Source organism: Schistocerca piceifrons, chromosome 7 (assembly GCF_021461385.2).
Source record: "Schistocerca piceifrons isolate TAMUIC-IGC-003096 chromosome 7, iqSchPice1.1, whole genome shotgun sequence".
Taxonomy (NCBI): domain Eukaryota; kingdom Metazoa; phylum Arthropoda; class Insecta; order Orthoptera; family Acrididae; genus Schistocerca; species Schistocerca piceifrons.
The window spans coordinates 355,618,009-355,633,980 of NC_060144.1; positions in this window are offsets into that span (position 1 = coordinate 355,618,009).

The following is a 15,972-nucleotide window of genomic DNA, read 5'->3' on the forward strand; positions in this document are numbered from 1 at the left end:
CCTTCAGTTTATCACTTTTCATTTTGTTAATTCTCCTTGAATAATGTGACTCAGTCAAAATTGATAATTGCTTAAGTTTACTTTTCCTCTCTCAAACCTGATCAGTGAGGCTGCTTTATTGCTGGTATTTTACTATTATGGTCAATCACCCAGCTGTTACTGTGGGGTTAAAACTAAAGCTGGACATCAATAACTTGAACTGGCCCTCAGTAAGAACTATGAGATGAAATCAATACTGAAATCTCCACATACAATGATGTATCAGTTATTTCTACGATGTCTTATTATTGCCTTTCTATAATTGATTAATAAAGTTGAAAACATTTCTTGTTGATGGCTTGTACATTGTCAGAACCACTACCTTCTGTGTTTCTGTGTCTGTTAAATTTGAAGAGCTGTTCAATGCAGTATTCATTGAGGTTTAATGCCTGGGATTTCTATTCAACTTTTTGTTTAAAATTCCTATTGTAAGTCTCGGTTGCAAATGGACACAGTTGATAACTGGTTCTGATCACATGTAATGATCATCTTGAGATCTAAGAATAAAATAAAATGTTAATAAATGACTTGTTGTGCAGATAACATAGACTGAAATATTTAAAATTCATAAAATTGTACCCAAATAAGCAGGTGGCAGTGTAGCTGCAGGTAGACTGAGCCTTTTGTACACAAGCAGAAAACACATCTCAGGTGCCCTCTGATGAAAACTGCGTGCACTAAATGTTTTATATCAATGTTTTAATTTAATTCTGAATTTTAACAAGAAATTTCATTTATCAATGTTAGGTGCATTTTCTAAATTGCGTCTCCCTCCCCTATGCATCATTCAAGACATGTCTGAATAATATGTAATGGATTTAGTAAAATAGTACATGCCATGGAATGTTGCCAAATGTGTACTGTAGTGCTGTTCCTTGTATTTTACACCTTATGACTATGTTCTTTTTAAAGAATTTTTACTTTTCTCAACTTGTAATTATTCAGGTACAGTTTTACAAATTTTATATACACTCCTGGAAATTGAAATAAGAACACCGTGAATTCATTGTCCCAGGAAGGGGAAACTTTATTGACACATTCCTGGGGTCAGATACATCACATGATCACACTGACAGAACCACAGGCACATAGACACAGGCAACAGAGCATGCACAATGTCAGCACTAGTACAGTGTATATCCACCTTTCGCAGCAATGCAGGCTGCTATTCTCCCATGGAGATGATCGTAGAGATGCTGGATGTGGTCCTGTGGAACGGCTTGCCATGCCATTTCCACCTGGCGCCTCAGTTGGACCAGCGTTCGTGCTGGACGTGCAGACCGCGTGAGACGACGCTTCATCCAGTCCCAAACATGCTCAATGGGGGACAGATCCGGAGATCTTGTTGGCCAGGGTAGTTGACTTACACCTTCTAGAGCACGTTGGGTGGCACGGGATACATGCGGACGTGCATTGTCCTGTTGGAACAGCAAGTTCCCTTGCCGGTCTAGGAATGGTAGAACGATGGGTTCGATGACGGTTTGGATGTATCGTGCACTATTCAGTGTCCCCTCGATGATCACCAGTGGTGTACGGCCAGTGTAGGAGATTGCTCCCCACACCATGATGCCGGGTGTTGGCACTGTGTGCCTCGGTCGTATGCAGTCCTGATTGTGGCGCTCACCTGCATGGCACCAAACACGCATACGACCATCATTGGCACCAAGGCAGAAGCGACTCTCATCGCTGAAGACAACACGTCTCCATTCGTCCCTCCATTCACGCCTGTCGCGACACCACTGGAGGCGGGCTGCACGATGTTGGGGCGTGAGCGGAAGACGGCCTAACGGTGTGCGGGACCGTAGCCCTGCTTCATGGAGACGGTTGCGAATGGTCCTCGCCGATACCCCAGGAGCAACAGTGTCCCTAATTTGCTGGGAAGTGGCGGTGCGGTCCCCTACGGCACTGCGTAGGATCCTACGGTCTTGGCGTGCTTCCGAGCGTCGCTGCGGTCCGGTCCCAGGTCGACGGGCACGTGCACCTTCCGCCGACCACTGGCGACAACATCGATGTACTGTGGAGACCTCACGCCCCACGTGTTGAGCAATTCGGCGGTACGTCCACCCGGCCTCCCGCATGCCCACTATACGCCCTCGCTCAAAGTCCGTCAACTGCACATACGGTTCACGTCCACGCTGTCGCGGCATGCTACCAGTGTTAAAGACTGCGATGGAGCTCCGTATGCCACGGCGAACTGGCTGACACTGACGGCGGCGGTGCACAAATGCTGCGCAGCTAGCGCCATTCGACGGCCAACACCGCAGTTCCTGGTGTGTCCGCTGTGCCGTGCGTGTGATCATTGCTTGTACAGCCCTCTCGCAGTGTCCGGAGCAAGTATGGTGGGTCTGACTCACCGGTGTCAATGTGTTCTTTTTTCCATTTCCAGGAGTGTATTTCAGTCTATGTTAAATGTTGTAGGAAAGTTCTTGTAGAATGTAAATACTTTAGGACTGAAGGAGATCACTTACTGAAAAGCGGAAGCAGGGAGTTGTGGATGGGCACACATGAAAGAAAGAAAACTTGCTAGCTTTCAGGGTTTCCTTTGACGAACTGGAGTAAAACAAACACACACACACACACACACACACACACACACACACACACACATACCTGTAAGTGGTATGGGTGTATGTATTTTACTGCTGCTCATCAAAGGATAACTCTGAGAGCTAGCAAGTTTTCTTTCTTTTTTGTGTGCCTTTCATCATCTCGACACTTCTACTTTTTGGTGAGTGATTTCCTTTCATTTTAAAGTATTCCAATCTATGTTGTCCACAGAAATGGTTATTTATTAATGTTGGAATTTATTTTCTTTTATTTTGTTTTTAATTCTGATGATGATCAATACATTTTATCAAAACTAAGTTATCAAGTATAGTTATTTTCAACTGAGACTGTTACCATAAATATTCTAACAAATTACACAAACTTCACAGCTCTTGTTACAAAATGTCAGCCACTATCAACTCTTTGTGTATACAGTCATCTGCCATTTCCTCATATCAAACCTACAGTAACATGATGCTAATATGTATTCATCTAGGTGCGTCTGTTCAATTTCTGTGATTCAAATTATATTCTTCTATGCATAGCATATCTGTAGAAATCCTTCAGATTTTTCAGTATATGAGTTGTAGGCTAAGGGGGGGGGGGGGGGGGGAAGTGGGGGGGGGGGGGATTAAACAACAAAACAGTGAGGTCATCAGGCCCACGGAATTGTATGAGAAAAGTTCACGAGTGGCAAAAGCAAGACACTGAAGGCAAATTGGATGGCAGAGCTAAGAAATAATTTACAAAGAAGTGTTCAGATTGGGCAAGTATGTTGGTCACAACAGACAAGTGCTCAGCTGTGGCAATAGAAACTCAACCTGCATCTGATCCCTCCCAACATGATTAAGGGTGAAGACAGCTACAGAGCAAAGAATGGCATCTAATTGAAGGATTCAGAATAGTAATAGTGAAAGGCTAAAAATGTAATGGACATTAGTTGGACTTTCATTAATGAACCAAGGTAAGAGAAACAGCTAAAACAGTAGTTGGGCATCCCCCGGGGCTCTAGATGAAAAGCGAGCAGGCCCTCCAACAGCCATCCCACTCCTAGTCCAATTGAGTCAAAGCATTAAAGAGGGAGATAGCACCTGCTATTCAACAAATTTCTATTTCTAAAACAGAAAACAGGGTGAAGCAGCAAAAGAGGCAAACCACATCTAAAATCAATTAAAGTAGGGGAAAGGAGGGATGCCAAAGGCAGCAAGCAAAGGAGAAAGGACAGAGGGTCCCCCCAGACCAGCATGTGGCACCCCCAGGCCCCCAGCCCCAACCACCCTGCCCCTGTCCTGAAGGCAGTTAAAAATGTTATATATTAGAATTAAAAAAAAAACACAGAGAACCAGTTCAATTGTTCTTCAGTCGTCCACCAATCTGAGAGGCAAAGAATTTGGAAGACCATGCTTAGCATCAAGAGCTGGAGGACGGGATTTGGGGGGGGGGGGGGGGGGGAGGGGCTACCGGAGTAAGAGCAACTGCCTATAAGGCTATAGAAAATGTAGGGTATGAATGAATGGAATGAGGAGCGCCATGCATCAGTAATCTTCTTGATAGTGTGGAGTTTATTAGAGGTGGCAGACACACCTGTGATCTTCAAAGTGAATAGAGGGCAAGTAATATCTTCTTTCTGACTGTTGGTCAGCATGTTCCCTGGGATACCCACATGGCTTGAGACAAAGAGAGAGAACTGAGCAGACAATATGATTCAGTTCAGCAAGAATAGCAGATGTAAAAGAGTGATAGGAGTAACATTGATCAGTGGCCTGTATACAGCTCACTGAGTCACTATATATTAAAATGCAGACAAGACAGACTTGTTGTCTAAAGCAGAGGGCTCTGTTAATGGTTAGCAGCTCTGCCATAAAATCACTACATGTTCCCTGCAATGTGTGGCTTTCTTCTTATCCCATCCTATCTATGATTTTGGAGTCATCAGTGTAAAAGACAGTAGCACCCTGATGCTTCTAAATAACTGAAAGGAACAGACACTAAAAAGTCATGTGGGCAACAGACTTTAGGACCCTTATTAATGGCTTCTGTACCAACCAAGGGGATGAGGGACGGGGTGCAACAGGGAATAAATTCTAAATAGAATAGGCAGATGTTCTGGCAGAGGGCTGCAAGGTGCATTCCAACTTGTAATTCCACCTGAGAGTGGATGTCAAGGATTCAATATTCCTCATATGCAAAAAGAATAGGATATGTTGGATCACCAGAAAATTGTCAAATGGCAATTTCATGAGTAAGCAAGAGTTGGTACCATCGGAACCGAAGAGGGAAGATTCCCATTTTGGTAAGGACATGTCTACAAGACTAGTCCAGAACACATTTTTGACCAGTCAAACTCCATGACTATCGACTGCGTCTAACAATTTCAAAGTTGGAAAGTACCACCAAGGCATAAATCTGGCAACTGTGCTACAAGTCAGACTGGAACATAGCTCACTAGATACGGAGAAGAGCAGCATAATCAGCACCATCTGCACCCTAAGAGGTGTGGGAAAGGAAGTAGAGAGTGTTAAGCTTTCACGGGCAGCCAGCCTTTAGTTGATGAATGTGGAGCAGCCAAAAAGGCCTTTTGTCACAAAGGAGCCCCAGAAATCAGGACTGTGCAAAAATGCCCAAGCATTAAGTACCCAACTAGAGGTCTAGGTCAGGATGGACTGTGGCGCAGTGACATAAATGCATGACCTGCATTTTGCAGGAGAGAATTGGAAACCCTGGGTTAGGGTCCAAATAGAGGTCCATCACAGGGTGCCTTTGAACCATCATCTTCAGCTATGGCTAGAGAGTGGGAGATGTACCAAACACAGAAGTCATCAACACACAGCGTGGGGGTGATCAGTGTTCTGTCTAGCCCATTGATGACAATGAGGAAGAACGTAACACTCAGCGCAGAGCCCTGCAGGATGCCATTCTATTGGGCCTGCGGAGAACTGAGTAAAGTATCAATACTACCCTAGAACATCCGGTAGGATAAAAACTGACAAATAAAAGTCGATAGGGAGCCTCGAAGGCCTGTCATGGAGAGTAAGTAAACCGTGACAGTGCCAGGCAGTGTCGTACACTATATGCAGATCAAAAAAGACTGTAGTGAGATGTTAGCAATTTGAAAAAATCTGTTGTATTGTTGTGTCCAACCTAACCAGAAGGTCAGTTGTGGATCATCCCTCCTGGAAACGACACTGATAAGATGACAAAAGGTCCAAGATTCAGAGACCAAGCATAGTCAGCAGGCAACCATCCTTTCAAGCATTTTGCAGAGCATTTTGTCGAGGCCAATTGGCCAGTAACTGTCATTAGAGGTTAGGTTTTCACCTGCTTTAAGGATAGGGACTATGTTAGTATATCATTGCAAAGGAAAAACACCAGCCAAATATGTTGGAAGAATCTGAGGAGATGTTGCCACTGAGTAAAATTCAGATGCTGGATCATCTGTGAATGGAGTCAGGGCCTGGGGCTGTATCACAAGGTGAGGCAAGAGCCTGAAGCAATTCCCACTCAGTGAAAGGTTCATTACATAATTCGACAGGGCAAGAGTAAAGGAAACAGATAGATCTTCAATTTGTCACTTACACATTTGGAAGGCAGCCACATAAGAAGACAACTATGATGCCATCACATAGTGGGTCGTGAGTTGTTCAGCAAGAGACAATCTGTCACTACAAAGACCACGTTGATGGAAGAGACCCGGTATTGGTCTGTGAAGGATGTAACTTGAAATGCTGCAGGGTTCTTTGGTGATCCTGAACAGCTATGGCAATATCTTTGGTCCACAATGGCACTGGCCGGCGACAGAGGGCCTGCAGAAAGGGAAATAGCAGCACCAGTGGTGCGGGTCATCATGTTGGAGATGTCTTGCACAACCTTGTAGATGCAGTCTGTCAGACGGGGGTGAAGTTCACAGTAGAGACATACAATTGCTTGCTAGCTGGCTCTTTGAAGCACCCATGACGTTGGGCAGTGGAAAGGAAGTCACAGGATAACCAGAAAAGATCACAAAGATTGTCAAGTAGTGACCAATGAGTGAAGTCAGGACATTGGGGGCAGGGATCATAAGATTGATAGCCGAAAAGATATTACGGGCGGCAATGAAGTGGGTAGGAATACCGTCACTGAGAAGAGACAGATAATGACTGGAAAGAAGTTAATCAATCAGAAGGCCTCTACCAGACAAAGTGGTATTTCCCCATAAGGAGGTGGTGGGCTCTGTCCTCAAGGGGCAAAACTTGGGGGGGGGGGGGGGGGGAGGTGGGGGGGGGGGGGGGAAGAGGAGTGTTTGGATTAAGATGGTCATCTCAATAATATAAGTCATGGCGTGCCTGGGAGTAAATGTTGCATATGGTGATCGCTGGGGTCATTTGCACCCACATCACAATTGCTTCCAACATTGTTGAAGGGGAATCCAGTCACTGACATGTGTATGAACCAATGTACAGGCTCCTCCAGATCCCCTCTCGGGAGAAGGACCATTCCAACTGAATGCAAGATAATATTGGAGCATTGGGGAATGGTCATCAGCAAAGTGTGTTTCTTGTACAGCAATGCAAATTGCAGAATAGGAGGATATAGGTTGGTGTAGTTCCAGCAGGTGACAATTGAATCCATTATAGTCCCATTGAATGATAGCATATGGATGTCTCAGATACGCATGAAGCAACCAGAAGGACCAGTCACACTTCGGAATCACCACCTCTTCACTGGGTATGGAACCACATCAATGAATATTGGTTCAGAACCTGATTGCGGGGGCAGGAGGGAGGGGGTGGGGTTCTGTCATTTCTCCTTCTGCTCTTTCACAACCTTTCTCTGATTGGGTATGGGAAGTAGTTCCCGAAGATGGTGTCACAAGAACCACAAGAGTTCAGGACAGTTGTAGATCTGGTTTGGAAAAAATTGAGGTATGTGAGGTGGAGGAGGGGTTGAAAAAGTAGCTTTTGCATAATTGGTCATCATGTCAATAGGGTGCAGGCATTCATTTGTTTTCTTTTTTTTTTTTTTTTTTTTTTCTTTTTTTTTTTGTCTCAGTATATGGTCAGCAGTCAAGTTATCTGTATTATTGTATATTTTTTCTTTGTTAAATACTGGGTAAACCATTGCACAAGGAGGGTGGTGTTCAGCACAATTGACACACGTGTGGTTGTATACAAGGACGACCTTCATGGAGTGATGCCCTGCAGTTTCAACTTTGTGGGTCTGCCTTATAGCTGGATGACATATGACCAGACTATAAACGTCACAAATACCTCATAGATGGCGGGACACAAGGTTTCATGTAACACTTGTATCCCATAACTAAATTTTCTTTTGGGAGGATATTTCTGTAGGTATAAGTTTGGTTATCCGTGGGACCTTTTTATAAACATTGTAAAAAATGTACACCTTGCTGCTCAAGATTACCTTGGAGCTCCTCACCTGGGTAAAAGATAACCTCTTGCATCATATTCAAAGTTTTACATGAGGCAACAGTCACTGGTATGTCACCCAGTCAATCACATGCCTGAAGAGGTTAAGACTGCGCAGCAGAGGAGTTCTTGGCCATCATTGTGCCTTGCACAAGCTCCACCGGACCCATGGATGCCCACATGAATGTTTCCAGAGCATAATGGAGCTGCCGCCAGCTTGTCTCCATCCTGCAGTACAGGTGTCAAGGAACTGTTCCCCTGGTAGACAAAAGATTCTTGCCCTTCCATTGGCATGCTGAAGATAGTTTTGGGATTCGTCACACTATGCAATGCTCTGCCACTACACCAGTGTCCAGTGCCAATGGTCAGGTGCCCATTTCAGTTGTAGTTTTTCGATGTAGTGCTGTTAACACTGGCACATGCAAGGGTTGTTGCCTGCGGGGGCCCATTGTTAGATGGGTTTGGTGCAATGTGTGTTCAGACACTCATGTACTCTGCTCAGCAATAAAATCTAATGTTACTTCCATCATAGTTCACCGCCTGTCCTGTTTTATCCTGTTTTACCGGTCTGCCCAGCATACGACATCCGACGTCCCTAATGCAGTGTGGCCATCCAACTCAACAATGTCTAGACATGGTTTCACCTTGGTTTCGCCACATGTTGAAGATACTCACCACAGCACTCTTGGAACACCTGACAAGTCCGTTGGTCAAACTTTAACACACACACACACACACACACACACACACACACACACACACACACACACACACACACAGAGAGAGAGAGAGAGAGATTGGGGGGGGGGGGGGGGCGAGGCTATATACACATTAGACAATCATCATAGCAGGTATCAATCACAGTACAATACATACAGAAACAGAAATTAATAAAATAAAAATGAATACTGAGTTACGTACAGACTGTAGGCTAAAAGCTCTTGACACTTTTGAATGCCTTAGAAAATTTTCTTACTAACTTAAATACGTGGTTGACAGATGCAATCAGTGAATTAGGTACAAAGTTTACTAGTATGTACAATCAGCTAGACACAAAACTGTCTAGTATGAGTGAACATTAAGTCAACTTAAGGAACATGGTTGTTTACAAAGTGTTGATGAAAACTTAGCTCAAGTGCTAATAACAATTCAAACACAAGTATCTGAAATGAAGTTTGTGTGTGTCTGGATGATGTACAAAAACTCAGACAAGACTTAAGATTCCTGACTTCAGCACAAACTTTTTGAAAACTTAGTACGAATATATCAATAAGGATAAGATTAAATGAGAGAGCTGAGGCCAGTGCCTTTGACAGCAATTCTCCCCATGCTGAAAACTGTGTCAGGGAACAAAAAACTTATGTGGACATGGTTGAAGAGATCGTAACCAAAAGAGAACATAAAAATTCTCACTAAAATGGATAGTGATATGAAAGCAATGTAAGTTATTTAACTGGATAGATAAAAAATCTGCTCTCCAAGCAGTGGCAAAACACACACATAAAAGATGGTTTTAATTGGCAAGCTTTCAGAGCCAGTGGCTCCTCCTTTAGGCAGAATGGTTGAAGGGGAAGGAAGAGAGGTCTAGGAAAAGGGGTAGATTTTGGGAAAGTCATCCTGAATTGTGGGTCAGGAAAGACTTACCATATGGGATGAAGACTGATTATTGGGGATTGCATAAGACAAGATTTGAAAACTTGAGAGCTTAAAAGGTGGAACACAGGGTAATATGCAGACAGAGATTACTGCTTAAACATCATGCATGTGTTAATAAGAATGAAAAATAGATTGGAAAGACAATGAAAGATGTAGAAAACTATAACGAAGTGAAGAAAAGAGTAGTTACAGTGAAGAAATGCTGAGACAGAATAAATTAAGGGCAGGTGGGTGGTGAGAACCAAGGACATGTTATAGTGCAGTGCTACTTCCCACTTGCAGAGTTCTGAGAAACTGGTGTCTGAGGGAAGAATCCAGATGGCGCATGTGGTGAAACAGGTGCCGAGGTTATGTAAACACTGTTTGTCCTTCTACATCGGCATGATTACCACCAAATTGTCAATTAGGACGAATGGGCACAGGTAGAGGGAGTATACTGGCAACTCGCATTACGCTCTACAACATGAAATTCGTGACCTTGGCACCTGTTTCATCACATACACTTGGGATGAGAAGGAAAGACCGATTTTTGGAGACTACATCAAATGAGATTTGAAAAGCTGAGATTTTCAAACCTCGTCCAATGCATGCGGTTAGTCTCCCCTGACCAGCAGTTCTGGGTGACTTTCCTGTAATCTACCCCTTTTCCTAGACCTCTCCAGTTCATTTCCTTCAGCCCTCTTCCTTTCCCTTCAAGTCTTCTGTCTGAAGAAGGAGCCACTGGCTCCAAAAGCTTGCCAGTTACCAGTTACAACCGTCTTTTATGTGTGTTTTCTGCTGCCACTTGATGAGTAGACTTTTTATCTATACAATTAAATACTTTTGTGAATAATTGATTGTTTTCATTGTTATATTGGCCCATGTGGCTATCATACCTTCTTATGTAACCCTCTTGTCTGTCTTTGTTGTCTTCTGTCTTATTCAAACTGTCATCTGTTCTCTACCTTATGTATTAATCCATTCGTTTATTTAACTGTATCACCAAGATTAATAAACACTTTGCCCTACATCTTTCCCAGTGCTGGTTTCTGTGCTGGTAAGTGGGTCCATTTTTACTTGCATGCAACAATTCCATTGTTATTTACGAATTTGCATACAACAATTTACAGTTCATTACACTGCATGCCTCCTTCTGATCATCTTTCACCAATTTATTCGCAAATTTGCCAGTTATTTTCTTTTCCACCATCCACTTATTTTGTTTATACGTAATTCTTTCACTTTTTGTGCGTTTGTTTCTCTGCAAACTGCTCTGATAGACTTTTATTGCTGTTTCTTACGTCACTTTAATTGCGAAGCTAAGTAATTTACATTTTCTCCTATGACTTTCTCATTCTGTTTACCCAGTTTTCAAAATTTCGCCTGTTTTCACGACTTTCCCAATCGATTTCTTCCATTTTCTTTTCCAATAATTTTTTTCGTATCCTATATGGCCCACTCATTACCTCTTATTAACGATTTTTGTACGAATTTCTCTAATTTTTCCGATTTTTTCCTTGGTTTTCTTCTGTTTTCTGTCTTTTCCACTCTGTACTTATTTATTTTTTACTTTTTTGCCAGCCACTCCTACAATTTCTAACTCTCCAAACTGTCCTGTCTTGCCACAATGAATTCCATCTCAAATTAATCCGTTCTTTTCAAAAACATGCCTTTGCATTATCAAAACTAAGATCCCACATTCTGTTTTTTGTAACCTGCTTCTCCCTTGGTGTTACTCCAAAATGCTTAACATTGAAAGTCCCTGTTTCTGAATGCAATCCTACCCTACACCATGCTCTTTCACAGTTAAAAATACAGCAATCTCTTGCTCTTAACCAGCTCATCTGTAACCTATATGCCTCATCAGCCAATTTCCATTGTACCGTACTTCTCTCCTCCTACAAAATCCTGCAGTTATCTGCCCGTCATATTTCTTTGAATGGTATCATCCGCTGAGCCGTCTTCAAACTGCAACAACATGCCAGACTTCACCTCAGAAAGCTATCCCACCTTCTGCTAAACTACCTGAACAGTGATGTTTCCCTTCCAGTCCCTCTGCAGCTCCCTGAACAGCCACACCGTCAACCACCACTCCTCTCCTACAAACTGAGCTTGGCCAACCTCCTTAACATCCCACAGCCTTCGCCACTACCTCCCAGACCAAGAATAACCCATAATTCCAAGAACCAGTCACAAGAGTACAGTGTCCACAATCTCTCATCTAAAGCACTCTCCCCTCCTGAATTATCTGTAGTATCTAAGGGTCTCACTTTCAGCCCTAAACCTGATTTTATCATGCTGTTTTGGTGAAGGACCTACTTTCCTTCACATGTAATATCCATTGGAAATACTGCTTTGCAACCCAATCCCAAAACCTTTCCAATAGCAGACATGACATTAAACCCTGCCTTGAACAGTTCAGACCATGATCCCAACTTTGTCCTCCACCACCACTACCTAAAAATCATCCCTTACAAGCCTTCCAAGAATTCCTCACATCCAGCATTGCTTAACGACCTTTCCTCAGGTCTCTACAACATGACCCTAACCTGTCCTCTGCAGAACTCTACATTCTCTAAAGGACAATGACTCCATCATTATCCTTCCAGCAGGCAAAGGATCTACCACTGTAGTACTTGACTGAAAGGAGTATGTTCGTGACGGTCTACAGCTAGCTGTTTGACAGCTCTACTTACAGTGTCCACCATCAAAATCCCACCCCTGTGATTCAAACTGATCTGCAGTCCCACCTTAAAGCCCCAGGCCTGTCACAAGGACTAACACCTCAATCCATAGAGCTCTCACCCCACCTAAATCAAGCACCCCCACCTTTTACCTTCTTCCTAATATCCACAAACCCAATCATCCTGGCTGTCCTATAGTTGCTGGCTTCAAAGCACCCACTGGCCATACATTCGCCTTAGTTGATCAACACCTGCAACACGTAGTATGAAGACTCTCCTCCTACATCAAAGATACCAACCATTTCCTAGATCGTCCGAAATCCGTGCCCGTTCCACTCCAACCACACACCTTGCTTATCACATTGATGCCACCTCCCTCTATACCAACATCCCCCACCTACAAGATCTGTCTGCTGCTGAACATTTTCTCAGTCAGCGCCCACAGGATTCTAAACCTATGACATCCTTCCTACTCAACTTAATCAACTTTATACTTACCAACAACTACTTCACCTTTGAGGGGCAGACATGCAAACAGGTCAGGGGTACGGCCATTGGAACCAGGATGGCTCCTTCCTATACCAACCTTTTCACGGGTCACTTGGAGGGAGCTTTCTTGGGATCCATATGTCTTCAGCTCCTGGTTTGGTTTAGATACATTGATGACATCTTTACCATATGGACTCCTTGTAAGGTTCCCCTGCTAAAATTCCTGGAATCTCTGAATACCTTCTCCCAATTAAATTTCACATGGTCCTATTCCGAATCCCATGCCACTTTCCTTGATGTTGATCTCGTCCCCACCGAAGGTCAGCTACACACTTCCATCCACATTAAACCTACCAGCAAACAACAGTACTTACATTTTGACAGTTGCCATCCATTCCATGTTGAACATTCCGTCTCATACAGCCTTGGCAACTGAGGCAAACCTATTTGTTTGGATGCAGACCCTTTACAGCAATACACCACAATTCTCACCTCAGCCTTCACTGCACATAATAACCCCACCAGTCTAGTTAAAAACCAGATTTCCCAGGCCATCACATCCAATCCTGGTATTGCTGATCCTTCCAAAAAAAACAACTTCAGAGCACACCATTGGTGGCTCAGTATTGTCCTCGTATGGAACGTGTTAATCAGTTACTTTGACAGGGCCATGACTTCCTAAACTCATGCACTGAAATGAGATCCACTCTGGCTGAAATTTTGCTTGCCACACCTAGAATAGCTTTCCATTGAATGGGATGAGCATTTGCACAAATTAAGAAGTGTGTTAGCCATATTTTTCACTTATAAAGTCACAGTTAACTTAAAGAAATCAGAATTTGCCAGGAAAGAGATGAAGTTTTTAGGATGCATTATTTCATCGAGAGGCCTGATCCATGCAAACTAGATGCCCTTGGACACCTTTCTACCCTACAAACTAAAAAACAGTTAAAAGCATTCATGGGCTTAGCCTCTTACTGCTGTAAGTATGTGCCTCTCTACCCACTAAATAGTGGCACAATGCTCACCTTCTGTGGACAACCTGCACATGGCTATGGACAGAAAATTGTAAGAAGGACCTTGATGCCATAAAACAGCTTTGGTAAACTCTGACATATTAGTACACCATGATGTGACACAAGAATTTTGCTTCAGTACTAATGTGTGCTTGCATGGTCTGGGGGCAAAATTGTTTCAGATTGAACATGATAATGAAAATCGAAAGATAAATCTAATCTGTTTTACTAGTCACACATACAGCACAATGTGAAAGAGCTTAAGCCACAAGTGAGCTTGAAGAGCTCGCAGTAGTACGGGCTTCTGGAAATCCCAATCATTCCTATTGGGTAATCACACCAAAGTATATTATGATCATCAAGCACTTTCATTCTTACTGACATGTAAAGTATTCTACAAAAGATTAGCCAGATGGTGTCTTTTCCTACAAGAATTAGATTTTGAGAATTTATATAAAAAAAGGAACAGAATATTTTGGCAGGCACCCTGTATAGACTTCCAAAAGCATTAAATGAATGTGCAGATTTAACAGAACAAACATCCAACTTTAGGATTCTACTCATGTGCGATGGTATAAAAATATGAGTCCGCTTCAAGAGGAAGATACTCTGTGGAGCAAGGTAAGGCAGCAACTAACAAGTACTGACGATGCAGACTTGAAAACACATTATAAGTTAAATAATGGAGTTTTTTTCCAACAAATGCCTCAGTCTGGTAAATGGTGTGTTTGTTTACCTGTAGCATATGGAGACAATTTTATAAAGTATACACATAACTCGTGGGGGTCACTATGATGTAGCCAAGTGTGCTCAGAAGATAATGTCATACTGCTATTTCCATAATTTTAGACAAAGAGGACAACAGGTCAGCAAGAAATGTGTGATCTGTCAAAAGATCAAACACTTGAACAGATGATTCAATGAATTACATCCCGTTATATCAGTAAAGTCCTTTGAACTTGTATCAGTCGATGCTGCAGGATCATTTCCCATGTCACAAGGAGGAGTGAAATATATAATATGCTTGTGTTATGTATTTTGTAAATATCTACAGATGTGTGCCACTAAAACTCTAATAGCAGGGCCTATAATCAAGTGAATCACGAGAGAATATCTTTTGAGAGTGGGTAAACTGAAAGCTATTCTGACTGATAATGCAACTAACTTGACAACTGCAAAGTGGAAAAAAATTGTCAAGTCACGTAACATAAAACAGTATCTAAATTTCATTCAGAGGCCAGCCAAATAGAATGAGTATTTCATGAGTTATCCCAATGTGTACAACTCTCTCTCTCTCTCTCTCTCTCTCTCTCTCTCTCTCTCTCTCTCTCTCTCTCTCTAAATTCAATGAAAAGTAAGTCATTTGGCACTCTTATTAATCAAATTAATGTACAAGAAGTATAAATTAGATGACTGGGTTAAACCTTTACCTAAAGGTTCTGAGAAAGAGACACCGTTAGAAGAAAAGATTAAGCAAGCTTTAATAATGTTGGAAGCAAAGGCAGAAGCTAGGGGAAAAAAATATGATAAAAGAATAGGTCACATAACAACCTTTCACTCTGGACAGGAGGCACTACTGCACACTCATCTTCAATCTGCTACACATAAAAAGCTGAACAGAAAATGGCAGTAGTACATCGGACTCTCCATTATACAGAGAATACCACAACTGGGATGCTATTTGTTGAGCAACCCAAAAACAGGGAAAATACATGGATTATATCCACAGAGAGATATCAAAGAATTTATACGCAAAAACATAACAGGTCAATGCACCTCAACCACTTCAGAGCCTACAGACCTTAATGGAAAATACAACAGTCTATAATCCTTATAGAAAATTGGAGAGTCAAGCTGATAGTAAAAAATGAAAATATTTTGAGGATGTGTGAAGCAATATACATTTTTGCTCAACTACAAGCAACTTATCCATATTACTTTTAAACAAATTGGAGAATCTCATCATGAATGTTAGACTAGGTGTAATCCAAGATCAGTTCGAAGCGTCTTTGAAATCCATTATGAAAAATTTGGTATTCCATTTAGAGCAAAATGACAATATACAAACTATATAAAAAACACAGATGATGTAACTTACCTAACGAAAGTGCTGGCAGGTCGATAGACACACAAACAAACACAAACATACACACAAAA